Source organism: Leuciscus leuciscus, assembly GCF_965113295.1.
Source record: "Leuciscus leuciscus genome assembly, chromosome: 1".
In the NCBI taxonomy this organism is placed as follows: Eukaryota; Metazoa; Chordata; class Actinopteri; order Cypriniformes; family Leuciscidae; genus Leuciscus; species Leuciscus leuciscus.
In genome coordinates this window covers 8869780-8888640 of record NC_138725.1, presented here as the reverse complement: position 1 = coordinate 8888640, position 18861 = coordinate 8869780, and the positions used below count along the sequence as shown (strand labels likewise).

Sequence of the window (18861 nt, the reverse complement as noted above, 5' to 3'; positions counted from 1 at the left end):
TCATGAAATAAAGAGTATTTTCAGCAGATCTGTTAATATTGATGAGCCTCAGACTATCAACACTTTATTCTGAGTGTTTGCTGTTAGAAACAATAATGTTATTTCTCACAATATGACATGGATAAAACATCAATAACACAAAAACAATCACTAATGACACTCTTCATCAACCACTACAGAGAAGTAATTACAGCAGGATAATATGTCCACATTAAGTTTGATCTTAATTAAAATAAACAAACTGATTACCGAAGTTTTTGAACAGGATTTAACAAATACAGCGTACACACATGGAGTCGATCTCATTTCTCTTCTCTATCTTTTTCTATCTGCACGCTCTCGCTCACTATGCATTATGGGTAGACTTTTCTTAAAGCTGAACAACCTTGTAAATGACAAAACTGTTTCTGTTATTATTAAAGATAATTAAACATTTCTATTCTAATTAATTCACAACAGTTTTTGAGTGCAGTTCGTGAATTATTTTGTGCAGTACTTTTTTTTTGACTGACAAGTATTTATTGATATTTATTTACTGTTGCATGTGCCATTGTAATGATTAGGGCTGCACATATATCGAAAAATTATTGTTATTGCGATAATAGTACATGCGATAGCCGTATCGCAGAGAGGTGTGATAAATGAAATTAATTTTATGTGTCAAGCATTTGTGTATTGCATGCATAGGCTGTTTATCCAAATTTGACCAATCAGATGTGGCCTTACTATCTTTATACCCGCCTCCACAGTAGGTGTTATTATGCCATTGGATAATATTCCCCCAAGGAAGAATTTCTCAAGCGGCTCACCGAGGTTAGCATCCGCCAGCAAAAAATAGTTGAGCACCTCACCACCCGCCAGGCCAGGGTGAGAGCGAGCACAAACTCGCAGAGCTGCGTGCTGCTCAACACGTTCCGCTGCCGAACCCCGAGCAGAAGCCGCCAAGTTGTTACAGAAGATGACCCCACACAATGACGTAAAGGCATACCTGATGTTTGAAGCCACGCCCACCAATGAAGGTTGGCAGCACGATGACTGGGCACAGGTTTTGGCCCCTCTCCTGACCGGAGAGGCGCAGCGCACATACTTTTCTCTCCCTGGCGCCACCTCCAGGCGCTGCGATGACGTAAAACGGGAAATTTTGGCCCGTCTGGGTTTGTCTCTGATATGCGCTGTTCAGTACTTCTTCGATTGAGAATATAAGCCCCGTCGGCCAGCCCGTGCCCAGGCCGCTGAACTCACGCGCTTCGCGCAGAACTGGCTGCTGGAGGGGGATCCAACAGTCAGTCAGGTGGCGGAACGCATTGTCATCAACCGTCTGCTTTGTGCTCTTCCCCGTTCACACCGACAGGCTGTCGGGATGAGGAACCCAAGTACCACCCTGGAACTCGTTGAGGCCATCGAGTTGGCAGATGCTGCCCTACAGCGGGAGGCAGGCGAGCGAACGCCGCCGTTTCCTCGGAGGGTGGCCCTGGAGCAATGCATGCCGAAGTGCGCTCAGCGGCAAATAGACAGGTCAGTGGCCCCCTAACCGCAGGACGAGCCCATGCCAACGGAGGCCCCCGCACCTCCTGCACAAACCTGGCTGGCTGCATTGTTCACAGCAATCTACTAGTTGGTGCTCCAGAAGCTAATGTCAGGGACAACGGAAAGCCATTTCGGGCCATCCTGGAATCCGGCAGTGCGGTAAGCCTGGTCCAGTCAAACATTCTGTCCCCACGTATGGAGTCTACAGTCTTCCTTCCTATAACCTGTGTCCACAGGGACACCCGACAAGTACCAGCTCGCAGAGTGACGATTTCGGTCGGCCCTGGGGCCTGGCCGGTGGAAGTAGGAGTGATGAAGGATCTTCCGGTTCCCGTGCTGCTCGGGAGAGACTGGCCCGGGTTTGACCGCCTACTGGCCGCTGTGACTCGGGTACCAGCTCATGTCGCCCAGGACGCCTCCCCCAGTCCGCTGATCCCACTGCCCATAATCGAGGTGCCCTTCAAGTGCATCGGGATGGATCTCGTGGGACCACTGCCTAAGTCTGCCCGGGGACATGAACACATCCTGGTGATTGTCAACTATGCCACCCGGTATCCAGAAGCCGTCCCACTCCGAAAGGTCACCGCCAAAGCCGTCGCCCAGGAGGCATCCTAACAGAGATCCTGACCGATCAGGGTACCCCTTTTATGTCCCGGCTAATGACTGACCTTTGCAGGCCACTGCGGGTGAAACAGTTGAGGACGACTGTCTACCATCCCCAGACCAACCCCAGACACTAAAGCAGATGCTGAGATGTGGTTGCGGAGGACAAGCACAACTGGGACCTCATGATACCCTACGTCCTCTTCGGGATCCGCAAAGTTCCCCAGGCCTCAACTGGTTTCACCCCATTCGAGCTCCTCTTCGGCTAGCAACCCCACGGCCTCCTGGATGTGGGGAAGGAAGCCTGGGAGCAACCGCCTGCAGCCCATCACTTAGGGTGGACCACGTGAAACAGATGAGGGAGAAGATCGACCGAGTAATGCCAGTGGTACGGGAGCATATGCTGAAAGCGCAGCAGGCCCAACAGCACCACTACAACCGAGCCGCCCAACCACAGGAATTCCAGCTCCGAGACAGAGTAATGGTCCTAGTCCCCAACGCTACCTGTAAATTCCTGGCCACATGTCAGTGCCCCTATACGGTGCTGGAGAGAATTGGACCGGTTACTTATCGTGTGCGACAGACGGGAAGAAGGAGAGCACAGCAGCTGTACCACATCAACCTCCATGTGTCGGGACTAGAGAACAACTCGCCGCCCTCGCCACCTCCGATCCCATGGTGGTAGATGTAAACCCCCATCCCCATCTTTCAGCTGCCCAGAAAGCGGAGCTGTAGCATGTGATAGGTAAGTTCTCTGATGTGTTCTCTTCCCGGGCAGACCACCATTCTGCAGCATGACATCTGCACGCCTCTAGGAGTCATCATCAGGCAGTGGCCCTACCGGGTCCCTGAGGCTTATCGGCAGGCTATTAAGGAGGAAGTACAACAGATGCTGAAGTTAGGGGTGATAGAACCTTCATGCAGCCCGTGGTCCAGCCCAGTCGTGATGGTCCCAAAGCCTAACGCCACCCTCCGCTTCTGCAATGACTTCCGTCGCCTCAATGAGGTTTCTGAGCTACTGGACCGGTTGGGGAGGGCCCAGTACATCTCAATGCTAGATCTCACCAATGGCACGCAAGACAAAAAAGTCGAGGCAATCCGCTCAGCTCCGAGGCCCGAAACCAAGACCCAGGTACGAGCATTCTTAGGGTTGGCGGGATATTATCTCTCTCTTATCTCTTTTATTATCTATTATTTATCTCTTTTATAAACATATATTATTATATATAGAAATGGCTGTCGAGATTAAATTTGCAAGATAATTTCTTAATAGCAATAATAATAGCATGTGTACTTTCTTAATTTCTCCAGTACCGACAGCAGAACCGATAACGTCCGAGCTTATAGATCCAGCTGTCTTTCTTAATTCAGCACCGGGGCCCGTTTAATACCGGGTGTCGGTACCCATCCCTAACTACAACACATCCTAAATTGTGTAATATCAGTTTTTTAGTTTAACCCTCTGAGGTCGAGAAACGCGCCGACGCGTTTTGCTGGATTTTTTTCACATAGCAGCAACATAAACTTAAAAAAAATCCTTAATTTATGGTCATATAAATAAAATAAATACATGATTATAAACTATAGAGGGTCTTCTTTTTTTTTGTGTACACTCACATTAACATCAAAACCTTGTTTTTATTTTTAAATAAATAAAATAAACAGGGTGCGCTTTCAGCTCACTCTGTCTCCGCAAAAATCTTTCTGAAACAAGTCTGGAAAATTAACTGCAACTCAGCGAATACTTATCACACAACCATGAGACATGCGTCTAAAGAAAGCTTTAAATTTCTACTTTTAAATAAAACAGTTCACATTCAAAACAAATATTCTCCTGCAATGTAATCTGTATGAAACTAAAGAGAAGTACAGTTTCTCCCGTCTCATCTAATTAGCTGTAATTAGTTCACGCCCACTCGCAGAGCACGCTATTCATAAGAATGTGCTGAGGTGATCTATGCAAAATAAGGTAAACGCCCCCTGAAATGAGTTCACACTTATGAATTAAATACAGGCAAATGGTTGATGAAACAACTATTAAAATTAAGATACAATTAATACAAAACGAAATTCACTTTAAAGAAAGGCTTTATACAAAAAATAAACTTAATGAAATGGTCAAAATCTTGTCTGCCCACTCCATTTGTCTCGCGATTGCGCATGATTTTACTCATGCTTTTGACTTTTCATATAATCAACATAAATGAAAAAAATAAATAAAAATGATTTTATTTAAACCTAAATATGAACTAAATTGTTTTATTTAATGACTAGGCTACAACACGTAGGCCAATTAGCCTACAGTACAGAGACATTAGTTGACAAGCTATTTTAAATAAATGTAGGCTACAGATTTTACTGGTTGGACCATTTCCATACTTTCCATTCAGAGTAATTTATATTTAAATGGTCTAGGCTATGCTGTATAAAGTAGGAGAGAGGCTTCATGCATAAATAAACTTATTTGCACAAACGCGTTTCGGCGCGTGCCTTCAGAAGACTTTATACAGCATAGCCTAGACATGCTGTTTATATGTACAACGTTTAGATTATAGGCCTGTATGAAAGTTAGAATTTTGAAATTAATTTAGAAAATATTATGTATGTTTAGATTATATTTTGACTAGTGTTTATGCTGCCTCATTATCATCAACGAAGAGTGCTTGCAAATATCTATTGCAAATGTGTGTATGTGCTGAAATGTGTAAATATGCCCAGCTGATGAATTGCAAATGTGTTAATGTTTGCGTTGTGCTATCTCCGTAATGGCCCATTGACACGCAATATATGCCTACAGCACGTGTCTACAATTATTTGCATCAGTTATTCATATAGACTAATGGTAGGCTACTATACTTTGAAATATTTATGTTATAATAGTTTTCAACTTTTTTTAAAACAGGAATGCTGCATCTCCTTCATCTGCAACTCGGAGGGCGCGCAGCAACACAGTTGAACGTCAGAAAGAGTACATATTTACCCATGTTTGTTCAATTTTTTTTATATACTTATTACAATATGAGCCTGTATGAGTTTATTTATTTTTGGAGGTTGGTTGATAATGTTACATATTTTTTTCTTTGTGCTATCTTATCAGCATGCTAATGCCCATCAGTTGTGCATGTGCTGGAATAGTACTCTATATGATATAGGGGTGGCACGGTACATGAAAAAACATCCGAACCGTTCGGTTCGCTTGTCTCGGTTCGGTGCGTGTGTGCGTCGCGCGGTTCGCACGGTTCGACGCATGCGCAATGTAGCCTTGTGCCCGTGCTACTGCTAATACAATGCTAAATCATAAATCAGACAAATGTAGAATAACATTACAATGTCCAGCAATCGATTTAAATAGTACACTGGGTTTACTTAGACATTTAATGAGATCAACTCCACTAGGCTATATGTTGTTTTTTTCACGTGAATAAATAGGCTACATAGATCGACTGTTCCACGTACCGGTATGTACTTTAATGGTCCAGTGGCAGAACTTGCCAAGCGTGTCAAAGGTTCTGAGTTCTAATCTGCACTCGTATATATTTTTCTTTTTCATCAAAACCGATTATGTTTATCAGCGGTTGTATATCAAGCAGGGACAGATTTGTATGAATTTTGTTTTGTGATTTCATCGGAACGAATAGAGTAGCCTAGAGTCTCCTCAACGGACTGAAGCACGCGTCTGAGTGAAGAATGTGCGGCCGCTGCGGTGTGTGCGCGAGCCACGAGAACACTGTATCAGCACCACTGATCGCAACGGCAACGAGCACTTTGATCACTTGATTAAAAAAAACACATTTCAGCGCTAGATTGCTTCTTATTTAACAAACGAACGAAACGAATACTTTGCTAGTTAACTGGAAATGTTTTATTTATTTGTATTGGTACATCCGTGCTGGGACATAATATCAACCCTGGCAAAAAGTGGTGACAAATAACTGTCCGACACAGCCCACGGGAAATGAGAAGCTGCGTTTTGCAAACACACCCCATTTATGAAATAAATTAATTAATAATTAGATAATTCAGCTATATATCATATGCTGAAGTAAATTTTTGGAGTGTTAAAGATTAAAAGAAAAAACAACAACAAGAACCGTACAGAACCGAAAACCGTGACCCTAAAACCGTGATACGAACCGAACCGTGGGTTTTGTGAACCGTGCCACCCCTAATATGATAATAATAGTTTTCAACTTTTTTTGAAAGGAATGATGTAGGTTGCTCACTCTCACCTCTCACTGCAACTCGCACTAAGAGGGCACGCAGCAACACAGACAGAAATCAGAAGGAGTAAGTACATATTTACCCACTATTTTACAGATGTTAGACCAATTTTGTTTATATACTTAGCGATGCTACAAATGTACATGTGCCTGCCTGTGTGGATTGCCAGACACAATTGCAAAACACAATTACCAGACACAATTGCAAAAATTGTGGTGTTATGTATGCACAATATTACAATTAGTGATTGGTAATGTTAGTATAAAAGAGCTTATTTTTGTTGTTTTACCAAAATGCTGACTGTCCATCAGTTATGCATGTGCTGGCATAGTACTTTGTTCAACCTTTATTAATATTAATATTATTATTTTTATAGGAATGTGGTAGCATCACTCTCACCCTCACCTGCAACTCGCACTGGGAGGGCACGCGACAGGTGTTGTTCAGTTTTGAGAACAACTGAAAAGTAAGTACACTTATTCCCTTTCTTTCAGATATTAGTATAATTCTGTTTACATATTCTGGTTTTACATAGTCCATACAAACATTATGTGTCTGTATGGCTTTGCATCTGGCCAATGTTACTTATAATGATTGAAATGCAGTTGTTATATTTTGTGTAATAAACATGCTCACAGTTGTTTGTTTGTTTTACAGCTATGAAGGTGATGGTGATCATCAGACACCTGTTGCAAAGAGGGCCAAGACAAACATTCAGACAAGCAACAAGCAGTCTACTCTGTCATGGAAAACAGAGACTGACATTGATATGGTTCCACAGACTCTGAGATTCCTGCCTGCACGGGAACCTGGACCACAGCTGAGTTTAAAACATTGCAAATTTAAAACATTTAGTTCCTCCTCATAGAGGAATTACAATAAAACAGTGAAAAACAAAACCTTTGAATCTCCTCTACTTTGTTCAGGCTGCCTCTCTTGATGGCCCATTAGTCATTGGGGGAGTGTCTATGTCACACCCCTGGTCTGAATCTCATTAATATTGATGAGCGATTAGGCTACCCCTCCCACGCATAAACCTCTTCTGACAAAAAAAAACTGTTTTACAATGTTTAAATCAATGTATTGTTTCAAGAGAACGATCAGGCAGGATGAATTTCACATCATTTTGAAGCCAGAACTAGAAACGACAACATACATTAGTCAAGAGTCTTGTGGGCACATATTTAGAATGTGTTTTGTGGTCTTATTTCAGCAACTTAATTTTTTCTTTTTTTAAATAACCACGCATAAACATTATTCTCTTCAAAATACAAAGATTTACAAGCATGTTGATCAGATATTATGCTAGCCCTGTTTGTTATATAGAGTGAATTTACACTTTTGCCATTAACATGTTTATAAATAACTGAAAAAAAAACAAATGTCAGAGCATGTCAGAACAACTCCAGGGCCCAGAAAACCGCTCAGACCCCAGAGGGTTCAGGGCAAAACAGGTTTAACTTGCAGGAGGCACTGTCGGGACGGTTGAAACAAGTGTTAAACCTGGTCATAGGAAAACCAATTTTCTTCATAATAACAGGCTATTCAACTAGCAAACACGCAATATGACTCAAGGACGAAATGTAAGAAAATGAATTGTAAACGGATTTGACTGTCTTCGTCAAAAAAGCCTATTATGGCTCGTTTCCACTGAGCGGTACGGTACAGTACAGTACGGTTTGGTAAACCATGATCTGGCTAGCGTTTTCACCACCAACAGTACCCTTACTTGATAGGCGTGGTGTTTGCCGGAAAGAAGCGATCGACATCATTTTTGTGCGAATAAGAAAGCAATAGTAAACAACAATGGATGAAATACAGCAGATCTTGTTCTTGCTTCTCGACATGTTTGTCACAAGCACCGACATTAGGCGTTTCTCAATACCAAGTACTAGGGCTGGGGTAAACGATTATTAATTAAACGATTAGTCGGGCGATTATTTTATCGATTAGTCGACTAACGACTAATTGGAATTATTTATCCTGTCTGTTATTCGCATATCTCTGTCGAGCCGTTACTCCGATGGATTTCAAACTCGACAGCTGTCTGGGCACGAGTAAGTGCAGTGCCAAGTTTGACGTTGTTTGGATGAGAAATGCAAAAGATATGTTAAATATATTGGTAAAAGAAGCACTTAGAAGGTTGTGGTTTAAAAATAAACATTCTGACATAAACACACTGTCAGCTACAATGTTTACTTCTGAATAATATAGTATAAATGTGATAAATCCTTTTTTTTTCATGCAATTAATCCATTGAATCAATATAAAAGTTAATTTTTACATTGAAACTGTTGAAAATACACAACAAAGTAAGTTGATCCACATATGACAGCCTCTGAACTCGGTCAATACTAATCTGGACTAAACATAGGCTACATTCAATCAGCCATCGCTAGAAATACCTTCTGAACGACGGCGACCTTCTTTTTTGACGGCGATCAGCTGTAAAATGGCTTAGGTCCTGCTCGGTTTTCGTTGACTTTGAGTACAAGAATTGAAAGTTTTTTAAAAGATCCCCTGGGGTTAACGTGTCAGCATTCGACAGAAGTTTGACGCTGTCGTGTGAGAACAAGCATCAGTCGGCATTTCTCTTCCTCCCGCGTGCCTCATCTTCTTAATCTCCTCACGTAAATGATTAGATTTCGATGGCTTACGTTTCTTCCCTACGGCAGAATCCACCACAGGTTCATCAATGTATTCTTTTTTTTGTTTGTTTGTTGATCAAAAAGTGCAAAGTAGATAAGGAAAACTAGGATGCCGGGTGTCAGAGCGCCACCGTTACTGTTTACAATGCGTGGAATGGTGCGCTGTGATTGGTTGAGCGGATTTGTGGCATTCTGCAGAGAAAGGAGACGTGTGTGTGTGGCGAGCTGTACCTCCGGGAATGGTGCAAAAAAATAAATAGATAATAAATAAAGAAGCGTCGACGCAAAAAATATGACGTCGACGTAATTTTGGCGTCGACGTCATCGACGCACCGCTACAGCTCTACCAAGTACGCAAAGTTCGGACTTGCCAAGTCCGACTCAGGAGAATGACTCCAGAGGACGCGAGTCCGGTAATTCTGCGTCACTCAGCTCGCTCTGCTACTAGGGGTGTGCGATATGACGATTTTTGATCGTGGACGATTAAAATGTCTCCACGATCTGCTTTTGAAAAAATATCGTAGAATCGTGCATTATATCTGTTCTGGCGCCTGTCCCAACATACTGAACAACGTGACGTATATTCACATAAAATGTTAACGCAGCGGAACGGGACACTGCAGTTCACAAAAGTTCACAATTTGCCTGTGCTTTAATGCCTTGTCGGTTAAACATTTAATTCGCGTGCTGATGCGCTGTTCTAACGTGTGCGTTTCTCAGCGCGTACATGTGAAGCTCACATGCACTAAAAGCCTGTCTACCAGCGCTTGGATACTGGACTAAGTTATCTTTCGAGTCTTATTGTGCTTATACTGTTAAATACACACAAGGTTTACATAAAGTCGGTTATGTCTAAAGTGAAAGCAAACTTGAGAAAATTGAGAGAAAATCTGCTTGTCCTCTGCGTGTATATTAGACGCGTCGCGTGCAGCTCTTAAAGAGACAGTAGCAATAGTAAACACGCTGCCGCTTGTCCTTAAAGGGATAGTTCACCCAAAAATAAAAATTATCTCATAATTTACGCACTCTAATGTTGTTCCAAACCTGTTTTAATTTCCTTCTAATAGTTTCTAATATTTTTCTAATATTAATATTTTGAAGAATGTGGCTATCAAAACAGTATAGCTGGTCCCCATTGACTTCCATAGGAGAAAAATATACTATGGTAGTCACTGGGGTATATCAACTGTTTGGTTACCCACATTCTTCCAAATAACTTTTATTTTCAACAGAAGAAAGAAACTTATTCGAGTTTAAAACAACTTGAGAGAGTAAATTATGATAATTTGAATTTATGATAATTTGAATAAAACAACAAAAAGCAAAGAGAAAATCACTCACTGCTCTTGACTGATAACTTTAATAGTAGCTTTAATAAGTATCAATGTATAATTTATACAGTGAAGTTTGTTTTGTTTTATTTTCATATTTGTTCATTTAATTACTTTCTTCAATGCTACTGTTAAATACACCCACTGCAGCTGAAAACGTAAAGCACTGTTTAGTCTATTTAATTTGTATATTAAGTTGTGTATGTGTAATGTGTATCTTTGATCTTAATATTTAATAACAAAGAAAATAATGACAAATATATTTATCTTCGCCCCTGTCTGCCATTTTTTTATTTTGTTACCTAAGGCTTTGTTTTTAAAATATGGACATTAGATTGGCTGTAATGCTCAGTCACAAAATAGTAACATAAACCAACATAAAAAGAATCGTGATAAAATCGTTAATCGTGATTTTCCTGAAAAAAATCGTGATATGATATTTTTGCCATATCGCCCACCCCTATCTGCTACTCCGGCTTTCTTTGTACATTTTAGGCAACAATAAAATGAAATGTGTTATAAAACACCACTCTGCCTCTTTTCGTTTTCATTTAAATAAATTTTAAACATAAGGCACACAAATGTGGTTCAGGCAATGCGTATTGATTATATTCACTGTATAGCATTAGCCTATTTATAACAAAACAAAATAAAAAACACACCCCTGTTATTCCAGGCATTTGTACAAATGTTGCAATAAACAACATTACAGTGATAATCTTTTAAAAAATTTGAAAACTCAACCCTAATTTCAGTTTTAGCAAAAAAAGTACAAGTAAAAGGTACAAGAAGCTATACAATAAGAAATAAAGCAAACAATTCAGTCAAATACAAATTCAGAGCTCTAGTCTAACATTACAACGGTAAAGTTAAATAGCCTAAATATGAAACTTCACTAAGCCCTCAACCAAAACGATTGGTTAGTGAACGAATTATAGATTCACGAGACCAAAGATCGCTGTTAGGTCTACACAAGACGAATTATACAGAGACGTCAGAGTGAGTGGCAAACTTCAGAATGACTAGCTGAGGAAAGGCTGTTCCAGGCGAGGTACATGAGCGCCGAGCGCCCGGTGATCGGCTGGAATGGATCCAGGACCGGAGTGGGGCCACTTTTCAGCCCGGGAGGTTCAGGCCCAAGACCGGCCCACTTTTTCCATGGTGGAATTCCAAATTAGCACTTTTTTAAATTGGATAAATGAGGCCATCCTTAAAAATATTCTTGTTTGCCATAACCCGACCGACCCTGTCAATTTAGTACCGACCCAATTATTATTATTTTTTCCCATTAAGTCCGACCGACTTGCCGGTTGTAAACTTGCGTTAACCCCCTGAGGTCGACGATATCGCCGGCGATACCAGCTCGCTTTTTTTTTATCAGTGTTAAAGAAACTCAATCATACTCTGTTGACTTTGATTTTCCATAGGAGTTTCATACATCAATAGATTCTGTTAAATGTGTATTATTTTTGTGTATACTCACAATAAAAACAAAGTGTTGTGCTTTTTGCCAAATAAAGAAAAATAAACACGAAGCGAGTTCTGCCTTCTCTCTGCCAGTGAAGTCCATTCTGAAACGCGTCCGAAAATGAACTGTAGCTCAGCGAATACTCAGTCAAACAGACATACAGACACACAGACATGAAGCTTGAATTTTCTTCTTTTAAATGAAGTAATTCATATAAAAAACAAATATTCTCATCTTGTGAAATCTGTATTAAAAGAGAGCGATTCCAGTCGACCTCATTACAGCTAATTCAGATGTAATGTGACTCCGCCCACGGAGAGCGCTCGCTATTCAAATGCAAATGGCTGAGGCAATCCTGTGAACGCCCCCATCAGCTCGAGAAAACACACAAGTTTATTTCAGATCATTACTTGTTTACACCGTCTTGCAGCGCTGTGAGGAATAATACTAATGGAAAATGTCCCTCAGAAGTGTGGGTATATCGAGGAGCGAGCTGAGGAATACTAGTAAGTTTTTTCCTTCTCACGTGAATTTCTGTTTATGAATGAATGAACGGCAGAGATGCGCGCTGTTTACCACAACTGGCAAAGACAGTTTAAATTTAAATCGCGTGTGTGAATGAATGATGATGTTTTAGCAAACTGTATTGCTATACTGAGATGAGTAAAAATCGACTGAAATATGTTGAAATAAAATGTAGGCTATTTGTATAAGCAACGTATTAAACTGCAAATTAACAATATGCCCTAATATTTCATGAAAACAACGTTACAGTCAGGCGAAATATGAAAGACAACATTTTGTTTAGTAGATTTGGGTACAGTTTTTACTGTAGAATATACTGCCTCGTCAAATAAGCTTTTGTTTAGCAATTTCTATATATAAAATAGCCTACTATTTTTGTCAAAAATAAAGTCATCAATTAAGATGTTAGCTGTTCCAATGTTGGCTATATTCAAACTAATGAATACATAGATAAAATGTAGGCCTATAATAATTTTTTTTACAAAGAAAGAGTACACTTGAAATATTGTTGAAATTGTAATTATTGTTGTAATTGTAACCTTTTTAATAAAATAGCAAAACATATTTACAAGATAGATGTAAGCAAAATCTTAAATGGTCAATATAAGTCTTCTTCTAAATATATCTTTTGTCCTTGCATTGTGGCTCAGTCAGTGTCACACCTGAATGAATGGCTAATTATGCAGAGTGGGTGGGACATTGTATTTATCAGGTGTAAACTCCTCGTTCACGCCCCCCTCGCATATTGGCTTTCCAAGCAAAACCTGTTTTACATCAACAATGTATGGTTTTATGTGAACGATAAAGCAAGACTATTTTCACATAATTTTGAAGAAAAAACTATAGGCGACGACATCCATTAGTCAAAAGTCTTATTGCCACATATTTAGTATGTGTTTTGTGGCCTTATTTCAAAAACTTTCATTTTTTGTTTTTTCGATAACCACGCATAAACATTATTCTCTCAAAAATGAAAACATGTACATACATGTGGCTCACATATTATTGTAGTCCTGTTTGTGCTATATAGAGTGAATTTACACCTTTGCCATTAATATGTTTATAAGCAACTGAAAAAAGCACAAATGTCAGAGCATGTCAGAACACCCCCAGGGCCCAGAAAACCGCTCAGACTCCAGAGGGTTAAGACCGACCGATTTTTTTTTAACTCTTCAAACAACTAATACAAATGCAATAAAATAATAGCCTATTAGTTATTAAGTATTGTGAATATAAATTGCATAGACCTACATACAAACATAAGCTACATTTTTTCTTTTAAATAAAAACCCGTGGCGCGTCATCTATGATTATGTTTACACCATTGGTTTACACATGTCACACTACGGCCTGCAGGGTAAGTTCGCTTCGTTTCATTCACTGTCAATGGCTCACACTTGGTAATGATGGCTGCGGCTTTACTCTAAAGATTATTTAATTTTTATATGTTGTTGAATATGGTTTATTAAAAAATAAACATGCGAGAGCGTGTTATAGGCTATATGTCATGTTTTAGTCAGATATGACGACGCTACTGCAACACGCATTGCCGCAGATGAGAAGCTGCATCAACGTGCAAACTATCGCAAATCAAAGTGAAAGTAAGTCGCAGACGCTTAACACTAGGGCTGAACGATTAATTGCATTTGCGATAATATCGCGATATGATGAAATGCGATTTTTTAAACCGCAAAGCTGCGATTATAGTCTGGTCACGTGACACGCGAGAGTAAACCAGTCTGATTTACAGATGAAGCATCAACTTGGCACGCGACATATACTATTTTTTACAGTCTATGGACACATATAGACCTGGCTACAGGAAATAACAGTTTATGTTTAATTTATGTTATATTGTGTTATAGATTCTCTCCAACGATTCTGTATTGTATATGTCTGAGCTTAGTTTTAAACACAGACGTGTACGACGCGCGTGCTTTATAAACAACCGTATTCTGCTTGCTTCTAATTCCTCTGTCTCTCACACACACACACACACACGACACCACTCGAACCTTACGAGAAATAATCTTTAATAAAGTTCGGAAAAGTTGAAGCGAGTTACAAGGACATTCAGGCTTCATTGCGCAAGATATGAGATACGCGCGGTCTGCGTGATGTTACTTCAGTAAGTTAGTGCGCGGTCTCGCCCGCCGGTATTTTACTAACAAATGTTCTACGAAGGCATCATATGTCTTGGAATGCAGTTGGCTTATATATTAAAAATATGAAAATCACCGACAGAAGCTGCTTTCAATTTCAAATACTCACGTGCGTTTTGCGAAGAGCATTTGAGCATGCGGCTCAGGGCTCCAGACTAACTTTTTTCACCTCCGTCCTGGAACCGTCCTGAAAAACGATTTGAACCGTCCTAAAGTGAATGTCAACCGTCCCAAAATAAACATGTTGTTTCTGTACTTTGTTATTATCATCTAGTTGTTAGTTACATAATAAAAACACCATTAAAATGTTTATGATATATATTATTATATTTATTTAGCTCCATTCAAAGTAGTTACCTGTAAACAGGTAAAAAACAGATTTAATAAAAAATAACATGAGTTAAATGCTTTTTTGTATTCATGCAGAACAATTTTTTCCCTTTTTTTTTTTTTTACATAAAAATAAGATACAAATACATACAGCTCAAAACGTTTTTGAGTTGGTTGGATTAAAAAATAACAAATAAATACTGGTGACTACATATCTCAAAAATATCATCATTCTTTATTCTTTCAAGCAGCAGACATATTTATTTGTATGAATTAAATATAATGAATCATTATTAAAGCTATTAACGAGCAGTGAATGCTTTTCTCTTTTTCTTTTGTTGCTTGATCAATAAGGACACAGACCGCATTAGGTTTATTACCCACTGTCACTTTAAGACATCGGATCATGTCCAATGACATGCGGATCCAATGCACTGATGCACATCCGATACACTCAAAACTATAAGACATAACCAACATAGTTTACGTGAATACTCTCCAAAACGGACATTTAGACATATTTGTGTGTATTTGTCCATTCAGACACGAAAGAGAGCTCAATTCAGTCATCGCGCGCTGTATAGGTGTCTATGTGCATGGCTGCATGCTTCGGGTCGGGTGTGTGCGCACAGAAAACCGTATCGAATAGAGCTCTTTTCTTGCGTCGTCTCCCTTATTCAGATCTATATGTCTGCTCTACTCATTCTCCCAGACGTTTAAGTTTTTTAACGTTTTGTGAGACATGCAGCGCATGTCAGCCCGTGTGCCGCTGGGTAGATCAGCACGTTACAGTACAAATGTGCGCATCTACCTACCTACCACAAACGCACGCAGGACATCAGTTCTGACTGTATCGCAGCCATGTGAGATGTACCGCGAAACAAGTCTCCGGGTGAGTAGCCGGCCAATGATAGTAACTATAGTAACAGCATGAGAAGACTCGCTCAGTTGTAGTCAGCGCTTGGTCGGTTAATTTTGGCATTTTCTAAGTAAGTTACCCTAATAGGCTAGTAATAAATGAACACACATACAAAAATGTCCTTCGTCCTGTAGGCGTCCTGGAGAATATTTCTGTTCGTCCTAAACACATTTTCTATCGTCCCCAGGACGATAGGACGCCGTTAGTCTCGAGCCCTGATGCGGCTGTGAGCGAGTCTACGTGGTTAAATGTACGTTTACATCTCAAAATGCTTTTATGACGCGAATTTACCGGTAATGTGACACAGTCAGTTATTAAACAAACAGGACAAACCACATCTTATAATTTCAAAAGAGATGAACACGTTCAGACAGCCTACTCTTAAATACTGAAAGCACTCTTTGTTTATTGCTTGTAATATTTTTTTCCCTCTTTGTTATTTGTTTTGAAGCTATATTTGTTAAAATTATTAACATGTAATTGCATTAATTTAGTTTTTTAATGTGTAATTATTATAAGTAGGCCTAATTATAATTATGTAATTAAATATTTTAAGTTTTATTAATAAGATCAATTAAAGAAAAAAAATGTATCGGCTCATGAGGTGCCTAAAGATTCCCTTCCCTATTTTACAATGATTTATTGCTTGTTTTTGTTGAAAAATAGAAAAGATAAAGAGCTTAAAAAATAATCGCATATTAAATCGCAATCGCAATATTGGTAAAAAAAAATCGCAATTAGATTATTTTCCAAAATCGTCCAGCCCTACTTAACACACAATCATCTTCATTAAATGTAAAGAAACGAAATGATCTTACCAGGGCTGTTTCCGCTTTCTCTTATTGCGGGCTTTGATTCAGACATTTTAGCTGATGATTAATAAAATAATGTATCTCATTACTGTTGCTTTCGGTGACGTGCACATTAAATCTGCATATAGCGGGATAGGGATGGGCATAATTAATCGACGATCGATAATTGATCGTTAAGAATTTCGTCGATCACGTTTATTTGTTGTCGATTAAACTAATGCAGGTTGCGTTGCGTAGTGCGAGTCTTGCATTTGAAGCAATGGAATTAATTTTAGCGCGGAGGTACCTGCATCCCTGCAACGTCAGTCCCCTCAGAGCGGGTGTTTTCGTTGGCTGGACTGGCTGTCACCAGGTTGCGGTCGCGTCTGATCCCAGATCATGTCAACATGCTTATCTTTCTCAACAGAAATCAGTAGACTGGTGCAGAAGTTCTATGGGAACTTCATGCGTTTTCTCAGATCGGATAGCTATCTGATTTATCAAAACGATTCCATTTACACCTGGTCACATAAATGTGTTTTTGAATTTATGAAATCTTGAATCCCCGCGCTATATGCATATTTAAATTGTTGCACGTCACCGAAAGCAACAGATATGAGCTGCATTTTATTGATCATCAGCGAAAATTTCCAAATCAAAGACCGCAACAAGATATTGCGGCAACAGCCCTGGTAAGATCATTTCGGTTCTTTAATGAAGATGATTGTGTGTTGATGAATGACTTTAACTTTGATTTGCGATAGTTTGCACGTTGGCTTGATGAATAGATGCTCATCTGTGGTGATGCGTGTTGAAGTAGCGTGTTGAAGTAGCGTCGTCATATCTGGCTATAACATGACATATAGCCTATAACACGCTCTCACACGTTTATTTCTTATCATTTTTGGGATATGTCAAATTTGTGGTTTCAACAACCAGATGCATCTTGTCCAGTTTCGTCTGGAATGCGTCTCAGATCTCCTCCTGAAGTGGTTTGAGCGATCGGATTTAAATCCGCCTCGAATGCGTTTCGGAGGGCATTTACATTTGGTCTTTTCACGATCTGAAAGCTATCCGATCACAGAAAACGGATGAAGTGGCCATGGGTCTCTGTTTAAGAACGCCGGCTCGCAGCTGCAGGTTCCGCTGTTTTATAGCACCGCAGGAATCTTCAAGTCTAACGTTACCGAACGTCCAGTTTCACTGCCACAAGTTGATCTTCTTGTAATAAAGATCTCATCGAGGACAAACAAACTGTATTTTTGTATTTCATTGCATTTTTAATCTATAAAAAGTTAAAGAAATAATGAATTTCAATATAAAAATATTAATGATTAATCGATAGTCGATCGTTAATTCTCCCGACGATCGACTAAGAAAATTTTATCGAATGCCCATCCCTATAGCGGGAATTGAAGATCGGATTTATATCCGCACACATTTAGCCTATGTAAGTGTAAGTGGAATCGTTTTGATAAATCAGACTGCAATCCGAGCTGAGAAAACGCATGAAGTGGCCTGGTGTAAACAGCCATTAGACATAGGTGAAAAATTTAACTTTATATTTCACAATTCTGACTTTATAACACGTTTTGCGACTTTATATCACAATTCTGACTCTATATCTTGCAGTTCTAACTTTATAAACACAGTTTATTAGCGTAGTGTAACTCGACCTAGGACGGTGATACAATATAGTTACCCATTTTACACGCTTAGAAAAGCGCAACGTTTTGTTTTGTGTCACCGTCCTAGGTCGAGTTACACTACGTGAGTATCTGTATTTAAATAGGGAAAACGTGGAGGTGTTTGGTAGCTTCTCTGCTTGGCCCATATTGAATGAACTGGGCTAAGCTAAGTGCTAACAAAGTTTCGCCGCAAGACAGAGCGATTGAGTGCACGCACTGAGACGAGAGAGGTATGTATCAACTCGTCTTAGTTAAGGGAAAAACATAGTTTAATATGAAAACACGGTGGAGTATCCCTTTAAACAACTACATTCTCACCTGAAAAACTCTTAAAACTACATTTCGTGACACAATAACAGTAGTATTATATTTCCACTATATAAAAATGGCACTTCTAATGTTGTCAATCACCTTGTAGCACGCGCAAGTGACGATACTCTGTCAACCAATCAACATTCTGCAGTGAGTCTAGCTCTACCCTTTAGTACCGTACCACTGTGCTAGGCACTCCAACGGAAGGGTACCTAAAAATTGGTACGGTACGGCATTTTGGTACCAATCACAACTTTTGACAGTGGAAACGCAAATAATTGCTTAGCGTACTGTACTGTACCGTACCGTGCAGTGGAAACGAGCCATTAGAAAGAT

The 18861-nt window shown here is 39.7% G+C and overlaps 2 protein-coding genes across 7 annotated transcripts in view; one reads left to right on the top strand and one right to left on the bottom strand.

The window, feature by feature from the left end:
- LOC309489177 (uncharacterized protein) overlaps positions 1-18861 on the bottom strand; it is a 42083-nt gene that overhangs the window by 20743 nt on the left and 2479 nt on the right. The gene's annotated exons all lie outside the window — the stretch shown is intronic.
- LOC309492350 (uncharacterized protein) overlaps positions 5108-18861 on the top strand; it is an 86657-nt gene continuing 72903 nt past the window's right edge. Inside the window, exon 1 of the mRNA XM_082161283.1 lies at positions 5108-6312. The gene's annotated coding sequence lies outside the window, so the exon portion shown is untranslated. The remainder of the gene's footprint in view (positions 6313-18861) is intronic.